The 20,124-nt window shown below is 48.4% G+C and overlaps 1 protein-coding gene across 1 annotated transcript in view; it reads right to left on the bottom strand.

The window, feature by feature from the left end:
* Positions 1-13,555, bottom strand: part of TBL1X (transducin beta like 1 X-linked) — a 241,535-nt gene extending 227,980 nt beyond the window's left edge. The window contains exon 1 of the mRNA XM_055086310.1: positions 13,407-13,555. The gene's annotated coding sequence lies outside the window, so the exon portion shown is untranslated. The remainder of the gene's footprint in view (positions 1-13,406) is intronic.
* Positions 13,556-20,124: the final 6,569 nt, after the last annotated feature.

Here is a 20,124-nt window from a genome sequence, read left to right as displayed (position 1 = left end):
GGGCGTGCCGCAAGGGCATGCGGGATCTTAGTTCACCGACCAGGGATCAAGCCTGTGCCCCCTGCAGTGGAAGCGCAGAGTCTTAACTACTGAACTGCCAGGGAAGTCCCTAAATGTAAACGTTTTTGTGTTTTTACAGAGCTACTTACTTCCCGCATGGCTCCACCTTGAGAGCCTGCAACCAACCCATCGCTATCCTGATTTCACAGGGAGGAAACCAAGGCTCCACGTCCCATCCTGCACTCTCCCTAGGTACCCCTCTCCTGGAGAGGGGGCGGGGAAGGTTCACTAAATCACCTCTCACCATCGGGTTCTGAGCAAAGGGAAATCTACAGAGACAGAAAGGAGATGAGTGGCTGCCTGGGGCTGGCAGGGGAAGCAGGAATGGATGACTTGACATTCATGAAGACGTGAGTGATCGTATCGGGGAATGAAAACGTTTGAAACCTGGATGATGACCGAGGACTGCGGCACTCGGTAAACTGGCTAAAAATCACTGAAACTGTACACTTGAAATGGGTGCTTTTTATGGTGTGTAATTTATACCTCAGTAACACTGTTCCTGAAAATCAACTAGACCTTCAATGGGATTTAGAGACCTTCGTGAAATTAATCACCGCAGGGCTTCCCTGGTGGCGCAGTGGTTGAGAGTCCGCCTGCCGATGCAAAGGCAAAGCAAACGTCTATGGCAAACCCAAATAAAACAAAGTATCACATAGCTTGCAAAAGGAATGACAGCCCAACCTGAATCTACAGTGTGTCCAACTCAATACTAGGAACTATAAACTGCCCAATGGCAGCAGTGTGGACAGAGAGAAATTCTACTCTGAGGAACATGTGGGCCATCAGAAACCCATACAGAAAAATACATTTCTTGTCCAAATATAGAACTTTCAATGGAAAAGCAAACACGACAGGTAATTCAAGAAGGTTGAACATACTCTTAGATAGCAAACTATGAACCAAACCCAAACTTCCCTTAAAGCAAAAGCCACGCAGAAAAATGGGACCCCAGGGCTTCCCTGGTGGCGCAGTGGTTGAGAATCCACCTGCCGATGCAGGGGACACGGGTTCGAGCCCTGGTCTGGGAAGATCCCACATGCCGCGGAGCAACTGGGCCCGTGAGCCACAACTACTGAGCCTGTGCTCTAGAGCCCGTGCTCCGCAACAAGAGAGGCCGCGACAGTGAGAGGCCCGTGCAACGCGACGAAGAGTGGCCCCCGGTCGCCACAACTTGAGAAAGCCCTCGCACAGAAATGCAGACCCAACACAGCCAAAAATAAATCTAAATAAATAAAAATTTTAAAAAAAAATGGGACCCCGGCTTACCCCTCTATTGTGCCAGGAACTGAGAAAATTAAAATTCACAAAGGACAGCTTATTCTGTGCACCATTTCATGCTTAAATATGAATTGGGAAATAATGAAAACACACAGTCTCTGGTTTCATTCAATTAAGTTTTCTGGAAACACAGGATGATCAAAAAATTACATAATGGAATTAAAAACTATTAACTATTGGGTGGACAGGAGCTGTACTGAGAGAACAAGGAACTATTTCCATGAGCTAATCTTATCCTATATTTAGAGTATACCAATGTAATTAACCAGGGGTATATAATTTTGCTAACTTCAAATTTCCAGTTGTAAAGCCTCACATACAATTATTTGAACTACAACTGATTTTTATTTTTGTGGGAAAATGAAGGTAACTAATTTTAATAAACCAAGCTTCCCAAGAAGAAGTAACTGCCTTCCTTGACAGAAATTACGTGAATGGTAATTCACAACACCACAAATTCATTTGTCTTTAGATCTTCCCTCAACGGCTAGCATACATGGAGATTTCATGTCCCGCTGTCGCAACCATTTGGTGTTACTATTCCCCTACATTCCTGCTCTGTACACCTGTGCCTCTCATTCCCAGAGAGTATACATAGATCTCTGCACTTCATGAGTACCTGAGGTATGCATTTAGGAAATAAAATCAAATTTTGTGTCCACTTCTGTGAACAGTCTCAGGATGGGGCTATTCTCCGATACATCTCTGAATATTATTTAGGGTAATTTGGCTGGCAAATAATCAAATGAATAATTATTAGAAAATTATCAACAACAAAGACCAAAAGATTCCTGTCCAGAGCTGAAGCGACTGACCAGTGTCTAGCTGACCTGCTGGCAATAAGAAGTCAGGACCTGGACAAGGCTCAAGGAAACCGGCTAAAAGCAAAATACTTTGTGTAATTTCTCCCTCCTCTTAGATGGACAGGCACGGGGCAGATAAAGGACATTCCCAAAGACTTTCATTAAAACTAAATTTGTTACAGGAGCTTAAATGTCCTGATCTCTGGAGAGCAGAGACAAAGGCGCATAATGTAGATGTCAAAAATTCTACTTCCTGGGAATTCCCTGGCTGTCCAGTGGTTGGAACTCCATGCTTTCACTGCCAAGGGCCTGGAGGGCCTGGGTTCGATCCCTGGTGGGGGAACTAAGATCCCGCAGGCCAAGTGGTGCAGACATTAAAAAAAAAAAAAAAAAAAAAAAAAATTCTACTTCCTGCTTCTCCTCTCTTCACAGTATGTGACTTCTGAATATTACTGTAAAGAGAAGCAATCTTTTTTTTTTTAAGTAGGAGATAAATACATCAGTTTACCAAAGGACAGATGAACGTCCACGTGGATCCTGGTGAGCGTGAAATGACGTGTGCCCCTGGTGCCCCGACGGTATGGAGAACAAGACCATCGTTAGCTGCAGGCGTCTGCATGCACAGTGCAGGTCTCTGCTTCCCTTTACATACAAAGCCACGCTGCAAACTCAGCATCCACAAAGGGAAAAATAGGCACAAACACCAAAAATCATACACAAAACCGAAGCTAACGTATCAAGCATTTCAAATTAAACAAACAAAAAGGCTGGTGTGGAAACCTGGCACTACCTGCGGTCAACATGTAGTGTCATGAAAACCAAAGCTTCAGCCATTCTCAGCAAACGACCCCAGCCAAAGACCTGAAGTCTGGAGGTGAGTCCTATGCCTCACCTCCACAGCCCACAATGTGGTCTGGGTTGCGAATATGACTTTTGTATTTATTTACTCTCTGTAACACCAGTAATACGGCATCGACCAAAATGACAGTTTTCTCTTTTAAAAAGCCTCTAATGTGAAATGCAAAAAATAAAAAAATAAAAGATTTAATAACAACCATGATGGATGAAATATGTTTCTGGAAAAAAACAACAACAAACAGCCAGACTGAAGGCACCCAGAGACTTTTATCACAACGCAGATCCAGCGTTATCTCACATCTTTTAAAGTTTGAATCACGGATTCGACAAAAAGCCTGGTTCTTGGGAGCCCTGAGGGCATCCGTCAATGAAAGCAGCTGATTTATAAACAGAATTAAGTGATTATGAAAACACTGCGGCGTCATGAAATGCTTAAAAAGCACAGCATTGTTCCAAAGTTTCCTCATGCACCTGCAACTGGGATATTGTCATCTGGTTCTGAAACACAAATATTTTTTCAGCTTTAAAAACACGCACAATCCAGTAGGTCCAAGACGTGCACAGTACCCTGTCAACGTATGTTCTTTCTTCCCCAAATCACATCATTAATAGCTGTGCCTCTGGAGGGATGTCCAATCTTTAAGCTGGCAGATCTCAGTCACAACACGTGTGTGTGTATGTACACACACACACACACACACACACACACACACACACACACACATCGGCACATCATTAATAGCTGTGCCTCTGGAGGGATGTCCAATCTTTAAGCTGGCAGATCTCAGTCACAACACATGTGTGTGTATGTACACACACACACACACACACACACACACACACACATCGTGGCAGGTGAAGCCAGAGGGAACAAGGGGAATACATCTGTGTCCCACTTTATTCAGGGACTTCAATATCAGCCCCTCATCACCTCTGGGGACCCCATCAGTGATCTCTAGATGCTTTTTCACTGTATACCCCTCTCAGTGAAAACCTTTTAAGCATTAACTCCAACTCACGTAAGGTATTAACTAGAGATAACACTCAACGAACATTATATCCACTTTTCACAGACCACAAATAGACATTTTGTAACTATTAAATAAAAATAAATAGAGAACTTAAGTTTCTTCCTGCACTCCAGTAAATCTCATTGTCACTGCCAGAGAATATACAGTCCACCTGGGAGCCCACTTTGTGAATTAAAACCTGAGACAAGGCATTTCTGTCACCCTCTGCCCCAACTAAACCTGGAGACTACTGGTTTCAAGGAAATGTACTAGGAGGCCCATGAAATTTATCAGAGTCCCATGAAATTTATCAGGCAAGTCTAATTTCCACAGGTCTCTCCCCTTGTTCTCATCTGGTCTACAACCATTTCTGTCATGCACTGGACACATGAGATCATTACTTCTTATTTTCACCAACTTCTGAGCTGGGTGCCCCTCCAAAGCTGTTTCTCCTGGCAAGGCTTTTTGAAGAATTACGCTACAGGTCTCTGGAAATTGTTGAAACTGGCACAGGATCATTGTGCATCTTAGAAATACAAACCTAATGTGATATTTTTTCACAATCAAATTAGGAGTTAAAGCAAAGCCTACCTCCCAAGACTGACCTGTGACCGTCAGGGACTGGCAACCGTCGTTGTTAACGTTGATAAGTGTGAATGCTTGCGTCTTCACCAACACAGAGCTGGCATTCAAGTTTCAAGGGATTAAAAAGCCTGATAAGATTCTGCTGGAAAAAGAACGTAAGGCAAGGACCCAAGTTTATTCTGTCTCCCAAATGAATCAAATGGTAGAGACATCAATTCTCTGCTCAGTTGCTTTTCTAAATACAACCTAAAACTCGGCAACCACCCGGAACTTTATAGGTGCTGAGAATTATGTGTGCATACCGGTGCCACAAATGTCTGCATCATATGAATGCGGGAACATCCCTCCAACTCCACTTTCTCATTTCTCATCTTCAAACGGATGTCAAGATAACAAGGGTACCTCGAAGGGGAGAACTGACCCGGCTAAGGCTAGAAATCACCCCAACGCACTAGAAACAAAAAGCACTGCTCAGTTACACAGAATTTTCTCCAGTTCCCAATCATGACTTACATGGTCTTAACCATATTAAAGTATTTGTTATTACCGATTTAAGAAATAAAATGGCACCACATACAGTAAGCTTCTTTTGCCCAAATTTCCATCTATCGGAAAGTTTAAACAAGCAGAAGTGTTTGCAAATTGGATACTGCATGTTCACACAGACTCTGAAGCCCAATGACAACGGGCAAGTCTATAATGGTTATGAGTCAAGCTCTCCAAGAAGCGGACAGTGTCCCTCTAGACTTGCTCCAACATGGATGAGGTTGGGTGTCCAGGTTGCAGTAGACATGAGGAAAGTCTTCAGTATCTTGGAGAGAGAGAAGGTGATCACTCCGGCGGGGGTGGGGCGGGGAGAGTCCTCACCTCCTCCTGCCTCTGTATTCTCCCTGGGGGTTGGCGGTAAGTGTTCCAAAAAGGAAAGTGCTCGGGGCTGGCTATTTGGGGTCATATTCTGGGTTCCAGGCTCAAGAGAAGTGAGCAAAGAAAACTATCATGTTTTCTTTTCAGTATTCCGGCTCCATCCACCACGATAGGAAAAAATGACAGGAATCCAAAGCAGAGACACTCTCTTCAAGAATAAACACTACGAATTTTGCCGTGAGCATTGTTTGTGCTTATTTTACAGGGTCTCCTGAGACTGGGAAACTACAACACTCATAAGAGTTATTCAGAGGCACCCCACAGCCCAAAATGTCTTCTGAATTGCTGGGGGTTCTTTTACAGTAAAACATGAAACTAACTTAGCAATGTTAAGTTGAATATTGTTTATTTCAATCATGGGTAGTAAAACGATAGTTAAAGCATGGAACATAGTTTACCCAAACTGCTAGTTAATATACAACCACCATAATCCTTAACCTACAAAAGAGTTAAAAAAAAAAAAAGAGCCTACACAACATTTAAGGTGTGCCTTTTCCACATTACAATCCGCACACACGGGGTAGGAGAGGCCTCAAGATCAGCTCATCAAGCCTTTCACTCTACAAGTGAGGACACACACAGGTTAAACAACTTCACACAAGCAGGCAGGCAACCCTGCCTGTCACAGGACACAAGTGACCAAAACGCCAGGCGAAGGATTCTCTAAAAAACATATTTCTCATTTGATCACAAATAGTGAAATTACTACCCAAGGTAAAATTCAGGTTAACAGCCACATAGAAACACAGACGTAGGAATTTATTTCTACAACCAACTAATGCAAACACAACTGGATATTTTTAGTGCACTTTACGGTCACATTATCAACCCACTGGGAAAAACCACGCCTCTTAATGTGTGTCCTGTTTTTGAAACTAAAGACATGAGTCTAACCTACTGGTACATTTTACATAGTACTGCTCCAGAAACAGTCTCTGAAAGTGCATCCAAAAATGCCCCATCTCAACTGATTTGGCAGCAAGGATCAACTGGCCTAGGAAACGCGCAAATCCTATAGGCAGCTCCAACAAGACACCTGATATTTCTTCACTATGATTTCTTACACGCCTTAAGAAGCTCTTAAGTTTTGGCTTTTCCTTGCTTTTGATAATATCCACAGTGCAAAATCATTCTGAGGAAAACACATTGGCCCAAGTGTGCTACAGTATAAAATTCATGAGTCAAGGAAGGTGCTGGAAGAGTGGAGAGATTCACTGTTAGGCATTTCATCCTGAGTTAAAATGTGATTACCAAGACCAGGAGAGCAGAGCTATCTGCAGGTGGCCCAGGTTAGGGGCTGAGGAAGTAGGGAGCATGGAGGGAAAGCGCCGCGGACACCTGTGGGGTGACGGAATTCAGCTGCTTGCTATCCTGATGATGGTGGTGGCTACAGACATTTAAGCATGCTGAAATTCAGAATTTATCATAGAGTAAAATTTAGGAAATATATAGAGGATATATAGGTGTCTGTATATAGCACGTGTGTTTGTGTGTGTATGCCAGCCCTGAAATTTAACTTGGGGCAGGGGGATAAGAAAAGCAAGCAAGCATTTGATGGAGACCACCGAAACTAAAACAGATATATTATATTATTGTCATCATTGGATATTTCCACACCAATTCCCAACTTCAGAGTAGAGGACAACCTAAGGACACTGAGCTCCAAACATGATAATAATCCTCCTTCTGTTAATACAAGCCTGAGAAACAAATTTTCTTTCTCTCCCAAGAAGAAACCTAAGGCTAGAGAAGGTAGCTAACGCGCCCAGAGGCAGCGAGTGCGTGGCGAACTGGCTGCAAACCAGGTTTCCCTCAGACCACATCCCCGACCCCAGGACCACGGGAGCCCACAGGGCCCCCAACCAGGCTGGGCTTAGCGCTCCCCTGGGGGGTCACAGGACACGGGGCCACGGGCTGGCTGGGGAGGACCGGACTCCAGGTACCACTAGCGCCCAGCCCTGGAAGAGGGCCCCACTGCAGGTCTGCACCAGCTGCCCCCGCCGGTCCCGAGTCAACTACTCACAGGGGAGGACAGGGCCTGAAACAGCAGCCAGAGTCCTGCCAGCAGCAAACACCTCCCACACTGACTTGTCCCCGCCCTCCCAAGCAGGGCGGCGGAGGTTACCCCAAGTCCAGGTTAACCGACATTTCGCTGGGCACAGAGAGGGTCCGAAAACAGTAGACAGGAACCGGTGTTCCCGATAAATACCCAAGTCCCAAGAAGCCAACCAAAAGTGAGACCTGGTCAATCTGCAATGACATCAGCAAAACCAACCGGAAGGAGCCATGCAGGCGCGCTGGCATCGGGGGCTCTAAAATACTCGAGTTGAGACAGAGCTCAGGCGACTCGCAGCCCCCATCCCCAACATCTCCTGGCCTTGCACCGCTCCCCTGCCCGTGGACCTTGCTCGAAACAGGACTGCACAGTTGACAGCAGAACTCAGGGCTGGTGTCTCCACCCTGGCATCACGGGCATTAAGCGCCAGGTCGTTCTCTGGGTGTGGGTCTGTCCCGTGCACTGTGGGATGTTACGCAGCATCCACGGACACCCCCCCCCCACACACACGCGCCGGGATGCCAGGAACATCACCGTCCCCGTCCCCTAACTTGTGACAACCACACGTCTCCAGACATTGCCAAATGCTGCTTGACGGTAGGGGACAAAACTGCCCTGAGAACCATGGGCTGACTACAAGCTTCTAGAGTTCAACACTGACAATACGGTTTCAATAAACAACCATCTCCTCTACCTTCGGCTCTAAGACCTCCCTTTCTCTTGGACCTGCGAGTCACGCGCCAGCTCCACCTCTTCCTTCCCAACTACCAAGAACAAACCAAAGCCATGGAAATGGTACCCAACTTCCTCTATCAGAAGAAAATACCCTCTCCTCTGTTTTCAAGTTTAAATTTGCTCCAATTTAACTTTTCAATGGCTTCCAGTTCCCATCTGCAATCTTCAACCAAGCAGCGGATTCTCAATAAATATTTGACGACGGCGATAATGCACCAAAGGGCTTTGCAGGAGGCGGCCACCTCCATGGTCAAGTTCCCGGGGAGCACATTCCTTAATGACTGCGTTTTTCCCCCGAGGTTTTAAACTCATTTTCTCAGAGCTGGCTCTCTTTCCCTCTATAAACATGTTGACTGTTTGTCCCTTCCCACATCCAGCATTTATTCTGGGTGCTGGGTCTCACTCTGCTAATGTGGCCAGGGCCATCCAGTTGGTCGAGCCCCATGGAAAGGATGAACGGGAGGGAAGGGCCAAGGAGGGCAAGACCCGAGGGAAAAACTCACATCCAGTCTCCACTCAAGAGGCCAGTTACTTCCTTCACGCTAAAAATAGTTATGGAAAAAAAAAAAAGTTTATCTTTCCAACTTAAAAAAAAAATGTTTACAAGATGACTTTAGTCTTGCTTCCTGATTGAAACTATTTTTTAAATGTCTCGGGTGGTGAAAGATTAACAACTTATTGGAAGTCACGTACTCTTCTTTTTTAAGGGAGAAAAAGGAGGCAAAGGCAAGGTATCGGGGACACGACACCTGGGACAGTCTCGCCTCACATGGCAGAGCGATCGTGCTTGTCCTGTGGCCCGGGTCAGGCCTGGCAATAACCACGTGTGCAGAGCCCAAGACCCAGACACCTGGCGGAAAGCTCAAAGAGGGGGCAGCCTCAGGGATGGGGTGTGGGGTCCTCCCTCCCAATAGGTAACTGATGAAGGGTCTGAACTCCTGACACTCAGGACCTACATGAGATGGCTCTTATGGGCCTGGCTTCCCTCTGCAGGAACCCATTTCCCGCCTCTGGAAGAGAATCATGGATATCCCAGGTGTCTCAAAGGCTTGACAGGTCACAGCAGTCCTGAGACAAAGCAAGAGTGAGGACAAATGGCAGAGGAGGATCTGGGAAGTCACCTCTCTCACAGATGCAAAACGGGGTTTTCCCCCCCAGCCACAAATAAAATTTCTAATACGTTGCTATAAAAAAACACAAAAGACTATGCAAAGAACACACCAACTAAGTAATAAAAATAACATCCTGACTCAGGGACCGGTATACAGGAAACGGCCAGCACTCAGCCACTTTTTAAAAATACTTTGACTATTGTCAAGCCTCACTTTGTTGGAAGGATTCCTGATCAGCCTTTTAATAACAGAAGAATTTGCCCTCAAGAAATTAAACCTTAGGGCTTCTCTGGTGGCGCAGTGGTTGCGAGTCCACCTGCCGATGCAGGGGACACGGGTTCGTGCCCCGGTCCGGGAGGATCCCACGTGCCGCGAAGCGGCTGGGCCCGTGAGCCATGGCCGCTGAGCCTGCGCGTCCGGAGCCTGTGCTCCGCGACGGGAGGGGCCACAGCAGTGAGAGGCCCGCGTACCGCAAAAAAAAAAAAAAAAGAAAAAAAAAGAAATTAAAACTTAAGACATAAACTTGGGGGGAGGAGTAGGTAGCCCATGGCGAGCAAGGCTTTAAACGTAACAGATAAGGCCTCTAAATCACCTAAAGCCTCTAAATCACCTACGTGGGGCTTCACTGACGGTGACACCTTGGGCTCCCCACCATCCCAAGAGATGTTCGCCACGACACACTCAAAGGCGGGCAACATGGGGACTCGCGATGCTATTTTTCAGATGGGGAAACTGAGGCACAGAGACACTAAATGCCCCAAGGTTAAATACTCAGTGAGAGCCTCCAGCTTGGAGTTCTGGTTTTCTAATTAAAAAGTGATCCAAACCACCTCAATCTAAAAAACCACAGCTGTCAATCTCACTGAAATCACTTTCCTAGGTCACCTGCTAGCTGAAATGGGCCTGCCTTTCTTTCTTTTTTTAAAAGTCTACCAGTAAAGTATTTCAAACTCAAACCACAGCTGTCAATTTCACTGAAATCACTTTCCTAGGTCACCTGCTAGCTGAAATGGGCCTGCCTTTCTTTTATTTTAAAAAGTCTACCAGTAAAGTATTTCAAACTCAAACCACAGCTGTCAATCTCACTGAAATCACTTTCCTAGGTCACCTGCTAGCTGAAATGGGCCTGCCTTTCTTTTATTTTAAAAAGTCTACCAGTAAATTATTTCAAACTCTTAACAGCCTCTCCCCTCCTCCCACAAAAAGGAGACTCTCTTTACTGCCTTCTTTATTAATCCTTAGTTGCAGTAACTATAGAGAATCTCCCTCCAACAGAACGTTCTGTAAGTTCTGCACTGTCCCAATATGGCGGCCACTAGCTACACACATCTACTGAGTATGTGAATTATGGGTAGAGCACTGAAAGAACAGAATTGTTTATTTTAGTAACAACAGAATTGTTACTGAATTTTAGTTAATTTGAACATAAATATGCACAGGTTGGCTAGTGGCTGCCACACCGGAAATTAAGCTATAAACGAAAACAATCTTTCCACTGTGGTGGACATTTCATGATTTCTGTTGAGATTCATCTAGGTGTATAAACAGATTTCAATGCAGGTTCTTCTGTGTGTGTGTGTGTGTGTGTGTGAGAGAGAGAGAGAAATTTTGTGTGTGTGTGTAATTTAACGAGCTTGTCTCCAAGTGGGAAGCTTCACACAATGTATACACAGGAAGGCAAAATAACACCAAGCTTACGAGGTGGGCTTTCGGAATCAAACAATCCTCCCTCCACCATATATTAGCAAGTCAGTGTCCTCTGAAGCAGAATGGAAATAATTGCTGCACACAGGGCATTAAGTGCCTGTAAAATCCTCACTGCATGGCATTGGACTAACATTAGGAAAATTATTCTACCTGCACAATACCAACAACTAAAACTTACAGGCAGCTTTGTAGTTTTCAAAAAACTTACACATACATTCCCTCTTTCTGTCCTTGCACTACCCAATGAGTACCACGATTTCAGTTCCCGTTTTTATCTTTACACAGATAGAAAACGACACTCAGAAGTTACAGGACTTGAAGGTCAACGGTAGAGCACAACAACAGGGTGGGCCCTTTCACTAGTTCAGGCCAAACGGGGACAAAGGCTGCTTTTCTAGCAAAGCGTTAAGCGTCCTGATGCAGTCGGACTCGGGGGCTCTATCCCCCTTTCTGACCGCTAGCGCTGAAACCCTCCTAACAGCCCACCCAGGTAGACTCACGACGCCATCACACAGATGAGAAAACTGAGACTCCCATGGTTAAAGCTGAGATTCGAGACCAACTAGGACACCACAGACTTCATTTAAACACCCAAACTTTCAGGAGAGGTGAGCTTTGGGAGATTTAAGGGTCAAGGTGAGAAATTTAAATGGGGGGTGTTGACAATTCCTGGAGTGACTTAAGCCCCCGCAAAGAAGAACAAGAAGAGCCAACCTCAGAAGATCCAGTGACACACACCCTGCTATGCACAACACCAAACCAACAGCTCAAGTCGCCACCTTCGTCCCACAGGTGTGTGTTCCCTTCAGGTCTGGAATATCCTTCAGGGGCTGTCTTAATAAGTGGGTCAAGTCACGCACTTCAACTTTCATCCCTGGATTCATTATCCAGCTGGAGGGTTTTCCACGAAAATCTGCCCTACGTTTGAGATATTAACCTCTCTTAACGTAAAAGCGTCATCTTCACGTCTCAACTGTTCCATACTCAACATTCGCCCGCCCCCCATCGCGTCGCGTCTTTCCTAGGAATGACTAGTTGTAAACTTTTCATAAAATCGTCCCGGGCCATTTCCTACCCCGAGGCCACCGTTCAGGACTGAAGAGGGGCGCTCCCCTCCCCCTCCCAGGATGGAGTCCCGCCCCTCTCCTTTCAGGTTAACCCAGGGACTTGCGCGCCTGGAAAGAAAAACATCCAGCAGTCAGGTCAAACCACATGTGACAAAGCAAAGCAGAAGCTGTGGCACAGGGAATAGGGCATGGAGTTTGTTTCTTTTGGGGTTCTGCTCTACAACATCAGCGACAGAAAAAAAAGAAAAAAAAAAAAAAAACAAACCCCACCTCCGACTCTAACTTTGTGGAATTTCCAAAGCGAGGGGCTCGGAGAATTTGAGGCCATGCTAAGAACGAGCCCCCGCGCGGGCCTCACCGCGCACGGACAGCGCACGTGAAGGGCAGGCCCTAACCCAGCGCCCGCGGGCCTCTGACAACCCCCAACTGTCACAGACCCGGCGACCTCCGGCGACCCCCACCCCGCTCCGAACACCGGCCCCCGTGGGCAAGGTCCCCCTGGGGAGCAGCGCCCGGGACGCGAATCTGGGGGCACCCCTCCCCCAGCCCGGGAGCAACAGGTCTGCAGCCTCCCCAGGCCGCGCTCCCCAGACCCAACCAGACCAGGGACGCCCCCCGTCCGCCGAAGTCGCCCCCAGGCCGCGCTCCTCGCTCGGGCTGGGGAGCACCCGACTTCCTTGACAGTTTCTGCACCTCGGAAACTGAGCCGCCCAGGGCCCGCGCCGCCGCGCTTCCAGCCGGCCCGGGGCTGGCCGGCCCGCGCCCGGGGATGAATGGGGCTCCCCTCCCCCCACGGGGGATCCCGCGGCGGCGCAGGTCCGTCCAGCCAGCCCCGGGTTGGGCAGACAAAGGGGCACCGGGGGACAAATCCAGCGGTTCCCCAAACTTGCCGGCCACCTCCCCCTCCCCGAAACAAAGGAGCCCCCCAGCCTCCACCCGCCCCCAACGCGCCGCCACTTTGGGGAGCAACCAGAACGGGGTATTGTGCAGCCTGCAGGGAGCGCGCCGCACCCCAGCCCAAACCCGGGAGACATTTGGGAACCTGCCCCTCCAGAGCCCCGGAGGCGGGCGGAGCGTGCGGGCTCCCCGGGCCGCCGGCCTGACCCAGGACGGAGGGAATCGCCGGCCCCCACGCGGGACAAGCTCGCGCCCCCCCCCCGCCCCACCCCGCGCCCGGCCGGCCGGCCGGCCGAGCCCCGCGCACTCACCTCGCCGCGAGCAGCGCAACTTGCGGCGGCACCGCCGCCCCGAAACCTCCCTCCGGCCGGCCGTCGCCGAGCCCGGGCCGTGCCGCGGCCGAGGAGGGCCCGGCGCCCGGAGCAGCCGCGCGCCGCCCCCGGGCCGCCCCCGCCCCGCCGCAGCCGAGTCCCCGAGAGGCGCGGGCGCTGGAAAGTTTCGGATGCCAAATGGCGGCACCTCGCTTCCGAGCGCAGAGAGTGCGGAAGAGTGGGGGGGTCTGGGGCGGGAGCGGTGGCGGCGGCAGAGGGCGGGACGGACCGGCATGGGCAGTGACCTCCGGGGGAAGCGGCCGCCAGGGCGCCGACCCCGGCCGGGAGCTGTTTGTTATTTTTGATACTCATTCCCTTTTTGTTCTTCCTCACTTTTGGTAAAGTTCATTTACAAAATGTCAACTAAGCTAAGGGGCACCAAAGAAGGCAGTTTTGTTTCTGTGTCCAGCCAAACCCATGAGGGCTGGGCGCAGGGGTGAAAGGCCCGGGTCCCCCCCCCGACCCCCCCACGCCCGGGGGGGAGGGGCGCGTCCCAAGCTGGTCCCTCCCCCACGGAGGGTGAGGACACCAGGCCTGCCCTCCCCCACAGCCACGAGGGGAGAGTCCGCCCCCAACACAGCCCCTCCCGCAGGGCTCCAGGGAAGACTCGCGTCCCGGCCCGCCCCGCCCCCACGGCGGGGGAACCGGCGACCCTCCCCCGTCCCTCACCCCTGACTCTGCTCTCCCAGCCGCGCCCGGAGTGACTGAAGGGAACCCGGGTCTCCCTAGTGTATCCGAACCCCGTCCCTTCCTCGTGGCCTCCATGCGGGCGGAAGGAGACGCAGGCCTGTGCCCACCCCGTCCCAGGCCCGGACCCAGCCAGGAAGGGACAGAAACCCGGTCACCAGCACCGCGGTTTCCAGGGGAGGGGGGAACCGGGCCACCGCTCTGTTACCCTCCCCCACCTCCAAGAAGCAGCCGCCCAGCTGCCCTAGCAGAACCCCTGCAACCTGCCTGAGGACGCCGCTCCCTCAAAATCGGCGGCCGGGAGGACACCCCAATGATCTCCTCCCCTCCCCGGAAAAGTGGGGGCCCAGGGGGAGCCTCGACCTTTGCAAAATGCCTCCAGCGAAGAGCCGGCAGTGCGTGGGGAGAAAGAAACTCGGGCCCAGCGGGGTGGAGGCTCCCGGCGGGGGCAGGGGGAAAAAGCCGGGCCCTCGGGCCTTCTCACCCCCGCCCCCGTCCGGAGGCGTCGGGCCTCGGGCCCCGGCCAAGTGCTAAGGTTGCCGCAGCTCGCTCGGCCCAGCCCTGGTGAACCCGAGGGCCCAGCCCTGGTGAACCCGAGGCCCCAGCGCTCCTGCCTCGCCTCCTGCTTGGTGACAACTGCCCCCCACTCGAGGCCTGAGTTCACTTAAACAAACATCTGCACCCACCCGCCGGCACCTTGGGTGTGTGCTTTGCCGAACATTTTAGAATTAGGTTTGCCCCTCCCTTTGGCGTATAAGGAGCTTCGCCCGAAGAGCCCAGTACACACTCAGCGTTTTACACTGGAACCTCACTTGCTCCTTGCTGGGACACGGGGCCATTTGCTGTACTGGTTGTGCGGAGAGGAGGCCCGAGGTGAGTGTTTAAGGGGCTGGTCCTCCCTCAAAAAGGCAGACTAAAAATTATGCTGCCAAATATTGCTGTGAAACGTCAGTGATGTAAAACGACGGTTGCTGCACATTATTATTAGAGCACATCAATAAAAGATACACTTACACAGTCTCCATAATTGTGAATCAGCAGAATAGATTTTGCCTTATTTTGTATCAGTTGCCATTCCAGGCCCCCCAAAAGGACGTGGTGGGGCCTTCCCTTGAGCCCGCCCGTCGTTGCTCCCGGGCTCCCTGGGCTTGTGAGGACTGATGGCTGAGGTATTAACAGGCAATCGAAAAACCAGAGGGGCAACAGAAAACCCGAGCGAGCTCCTGATGCAACCCTGCCCGGGTTACACGTGCTTCCCTTCCCCCACCGCCTGCTGGTGGGAGCGCTGCGTTTTTTCCGCCTGTAGGGTCACATTGTGGTTGATTGATTCTCCTTTCGCCTTGCTCAGTCATTCAGATTTGGAAAGTAAATAACAAGTTGACATCATTACAGCTCTCGGCTTTACTGGGACACGGCCCCCGGCTACCGCACACTCTCGAGTAGCCGCGCAGCCAAACTGGCCCTCTGGCTTGCCAGCCGGGCTTGTCCTTAGCCGCTTGGAAATTCCGAACTGAACAGGATGAAAAGGTTCCTTGGTATGTTTTGATTACTTGGCAGACGCCAATCATTTAAAGTATGAGAAAGTGATGGAAATCCTCGCTTCCAAACTAGGACCCGGTGTGACCACTTTTCTTACGGCTGGTCTTCCGTAGCTAACAATGCAAGGGAGCTTGGAATCCATCTTGCCTGTTTGATCGTGTCCCAATAATCCCAAAGGTCTTCTTGCAAGTAAGGAGTCGAGCACTTTCATCAGAGACTCCTAGGAGCCCCCAGCGACTCTGTAAGACCTCAGACAGGAAAGGCGACCCCTGACATTTATCCTAATAACACCGAGAAATTCCACCTTCTGAATGATAGATGGGTGGTAGGAACGTGTTAAATTAGATTATCTTATTTAATCTGTTTTGCAGATTTTTCGAATGGTGTAAGAAAAAAGGAGAAAAAGCACATTAAAGTAGAGCAGGAAAGGAGCTAGTGCGTTCTGACAAAAGTATAAAGGTTAATTTGCAGGCCGTGAGCAGCAGTGATCTGCACAGGTATCCACTGCACAACATCTATATTCCAAACAAGTATTTTTGGTTGCTGATGCAGGGAGCTGGAATACAAGAATCCGCTCGCAACAAATGCTGTCAGTATTTCCCCCTCGACAGTAGCCAAATGTTTAATAAAAAGGCAGCAGGAACCCACACAAATAGAGTCAACTAATTTTTGACAAAAGAGCAAAGGTATTTCAATGGAGAAAGAATATCCTTTTTAACAAATGATGCTGGAACAACAGACATCCATAGACAAAACAAACCAAAAAATTAATCTAGCCCAGACCTCAAGACTTTTCACGGAAACTAACTTAAAATTGATCGTGGGCCTAAATGTAAAAAGAAAAAACATAAAACTCCTAGAAGATAAGGTAGGAGAAAATCTAGACGACCTTGGCTTTAGCAGTGAGTTTTTAGGTACAACACCAAAAACATGATCCATGAAAAAGAAAACTGATGAATTGGACTTATTGAAATTAAAAACTTCTGCTCTGCAAAAGACACTGTTAATGAAAAGACAAACCACAGACTGGGAGATAATATTTGCAAAACCCATATCTGATAAAGGATTATATGCAAACTATGCAAAGAACTCTCAAAACTCAACAATAAGAAAACAATACAGAAGAAAAATGGGCAAAAGATCTGGAAAAAATAACTCACCAAAGAGATATACAGATGGCAAACAAGCATATGAAAAGATGCAGAATATTACGTATCCCAATGAAATTGCACATTAAGACAAAATACCGGGAATTCCCTGGCAATTCAGGGGTTAGGACCTGGCGCTTTCATTGCCGGGGCTGTGTTCTGTCCCTGGTCTTGGGACTCAGATCCCACAAGCCAAGCAGCTCGGCAAAAAAATCAAACGCTAACAGGATGCCAAGCAACAGGAACTCTTACGCATTGCTGGTGGGAGTGCAAAACGTTAAGACCACTTTGGAAGACAGTTTGGCCGTCTCTTACAAAGCAAAACATACGATCCGGCAACCATGCTCCTAGGTGTTTACCCAACTGAGTTGAAAACTTAGGTCTACACAGAAACCCGCACAGGAATGTTCAGCAGTTTTACTCACCAAACACCGAAGGCAACCAAGATGGTCCTCCGTAGGTGAATGGATAAGCAAACTGTGGCACATCCATACAATAGAATATCTCTGCAATAAAAAGAAATGAGCTATCAAGTCATGGGAAGACAAGGAGGAACTTTAAATGCCTATCACTAAGTGAAAGAAGCCAATCTGAAAAGTCTACATACTGTATGAGTCCAACTCTACGACATTCTAGAAAAGGCAAAACTGAAAAGATCAGTGGTTGCCAGGGGTTCTGGGGATGGGAAAGAAGGGACGAATACGGGGAACACAAGGGATTTTCAGGGCCGTCGGTGGATTCCGCATGATACTGTAGTGGCAGGTACATGACATTTTGCATTTGTCCAAACAGGTAGACCTGTACAGAACCAGAAGTGAACTCTAATGTCAGGTGTGGATTTTATCAATATTGATTCATTCATTGTAACAAATGTACTACTCTTACACAAAAGATGTTAACACTGGAAATCGTGTGTGGGAGGAGGAAAATTGGGAACTCTCTGTACTATATGCTAAACCGTTCTGTACATCTAAAACTGCTCTTAAAAAAACGTCTATTATTTTTTTAAAAAAAGACAGTAAGAAGAGGTGTTAAACTTCTCTTGAGAATTACTGCCCAGTTTTCATTGAATCCAATATGTAATTTCATCGAGGCCCATCTGATGTTCTACGGCCCCTAACACATAGGCCGATATTTGTTTGCATGGCTGGCCTACTCAGAAAGGCCTGAGAGTCCAGGATTTGTGTGCTCCATGCCACAGTGACCTCTCGGTGATGTTTGCAGAGCACGTCTCAGCTTTGAGGAAGCATCCACCACAAGCTTCTCTTATGGAACGAAGAAGGGGGGGTGCTCTCACCACCTTCACTTACAAACCTCTGGCCGAGGTTTGCTTTGGGGCTTGCTTCTAATTTTGCTCAGAGAGACTGGAACCGGAACTACAAAGGGAGCTGGTTGTATCAGGTGGTAGCACGTGGTGAACGTACTTGGAGAAGTAAACAGGAGTGAGGACAGAGATTTCCATCACCTGCCATGGATGTGAGATGAGGTGGGTGTGGCCCCTTCTGTTCCCCTTGACCTGGGTAGGCGTCCAATCTTTTTTTCAAGATAGAATGAATTGTGTCTCCCGCCTCAAATTCATAGGCTGAAGTCCTAACCCCCAGCACCTTAGAATGCGACTGTTTTTGGAAAGACAGCCTTTAAAGTAGTAAATAAATCAAATGCAGTCATTAGGGTGACCCTTCCTTATCCAATCTGACTGCTCTCCTTATAAGAAGAGGAGACTGGGACACAGACATGCACAGAGGGAAGACGGGGTGAAGACACAGCAAGGAGGGAGGACTCGGGAGAGACCCACCCTGCCGACAGACACCTTGACTTGAACTTCCAGCCTCCAAGACTGTGAGAAAATAAATTTCGTTCGTTTGTTATTCTTTTTGGCTACGCCGAGTGCAGGATCTTAGCTCCCCGACCAGGGATCGAACCCATGCCACCTGCATTGGGAGTGCAGAGTCTTAACCGCTGGACCGCCAGGGAAGTCCTAATAAATTTCTGTTATTTAAACCAGCCAGTCTTCGATGCTTTGTTATGGCAGCACGAGCAGACAAATGCATGTGAGTTGTTGCTGTTTTTTTTCTATTTGGAATGTCACATTCAGTTCACATCCTTTGAATACTGAAAACACCTCGCATTGGGCATGGGGGTGTTCGTGCACCCCCAGTGTCGATTTTGATCCTCCCAGGAATCCTGGAGGGCAGGGATTTTTATCTCCAAGGCTCAGAGTAAAAGACTTGGCCCAAAAGGTTAAAGGATCGAGAGGAGGGGGTTTGTAACCACTTCTATGCCCCCGACCTTCTTTTGGCAAGTTACTGACTGTATTGATTACACTGCATAAATACACAAAATAATATACATAAGATTACAAGGAAACTCGATTCTGTAAAAATATAGTTAAATTTAAAAAAGAAATTCCAATGTCATAATACATGTGCTTCTTTCTCAGTACTTCCAATCATAAGCTCTAGAGGTGGTACTCATAACTTCCGTCATTTCAAAGTAGTGGTGGGTACAAATAAAATCTGCTTCCACTCTAACCTGCTCTGAAAATACATCAGACTTCTATTGGCGACAAATTGGTAAGAAATCAAAGATACAGTTAATGCTGCTGTCATCTCCTCTGTAGTCACAGTTGTCAGAAATGCTCAATTGGGGTTAACTGCAGGGGTTTTCCCCATCCAAGTTCGTGGACCCCCTGCAATCTCTCCCTGGGACCTTCCTGCCAAGGGAGGAAGTACAAGCTGCATCCCATGATTCTCTATGGCCCTTCTGCCTACCTAGACTCATCCATGCCACCACCATGGACCCCCTCCCATGGCTCATGGGCCGGGACCCTAGAGTGAGGTGACTTTAAGGGGATGCCAAAAACTTACTCATCAAGATAAGTAATATTATAATGCCATATTTTAAAACTCTGAATTAATGCCAAAAAATGCCTCCCTGATGAGCAAAATATCAAAAGGTGTTATAAAGACAGGTTCTGGGAAGGAGTAATTAACAAGACAGGCAAAATTCCCTGCCCTGATGGAGATTCTGTGCTAGGACAGGAGTTGGCAGAGGACAGCTCTGATACCTGTTTTTGCACAGCCTGCAAGCTAAGAATACGTTTTTTTTTTAAAGACTGGGGAAAAAGATCAAAAGAATAATGATACTTTGTGAGATGGAAATTATGTAAAATTTGAATTTCAGTGTCCATATAAATAAAGTTTTATTGCAACACAAACATGCCTACTCCTCTCCAGCTTACAGCGCTGTAATGGCAGAGTCAAGTGGCCCACGAAGTGGGAATA

The sequence above is a fragment of the Physeter macrocephalus genome, chromosome 7 (assembly GCF_002837175.3).
Source record: "Physeter macrocephalus isolate SW-GA chromosome 7, ASM283717v5, whole genome shotgun sequence".
NCBI classification, from domain to species: Eukaryota; Metazoa; Chordata; class Mammalia; order Artiodactyla; family Physeteridae; genus Physeter; species Physeter macrocephalus.
This window is presented reverse-complemented; position numbering and strand designations above follow the sequence as displayed.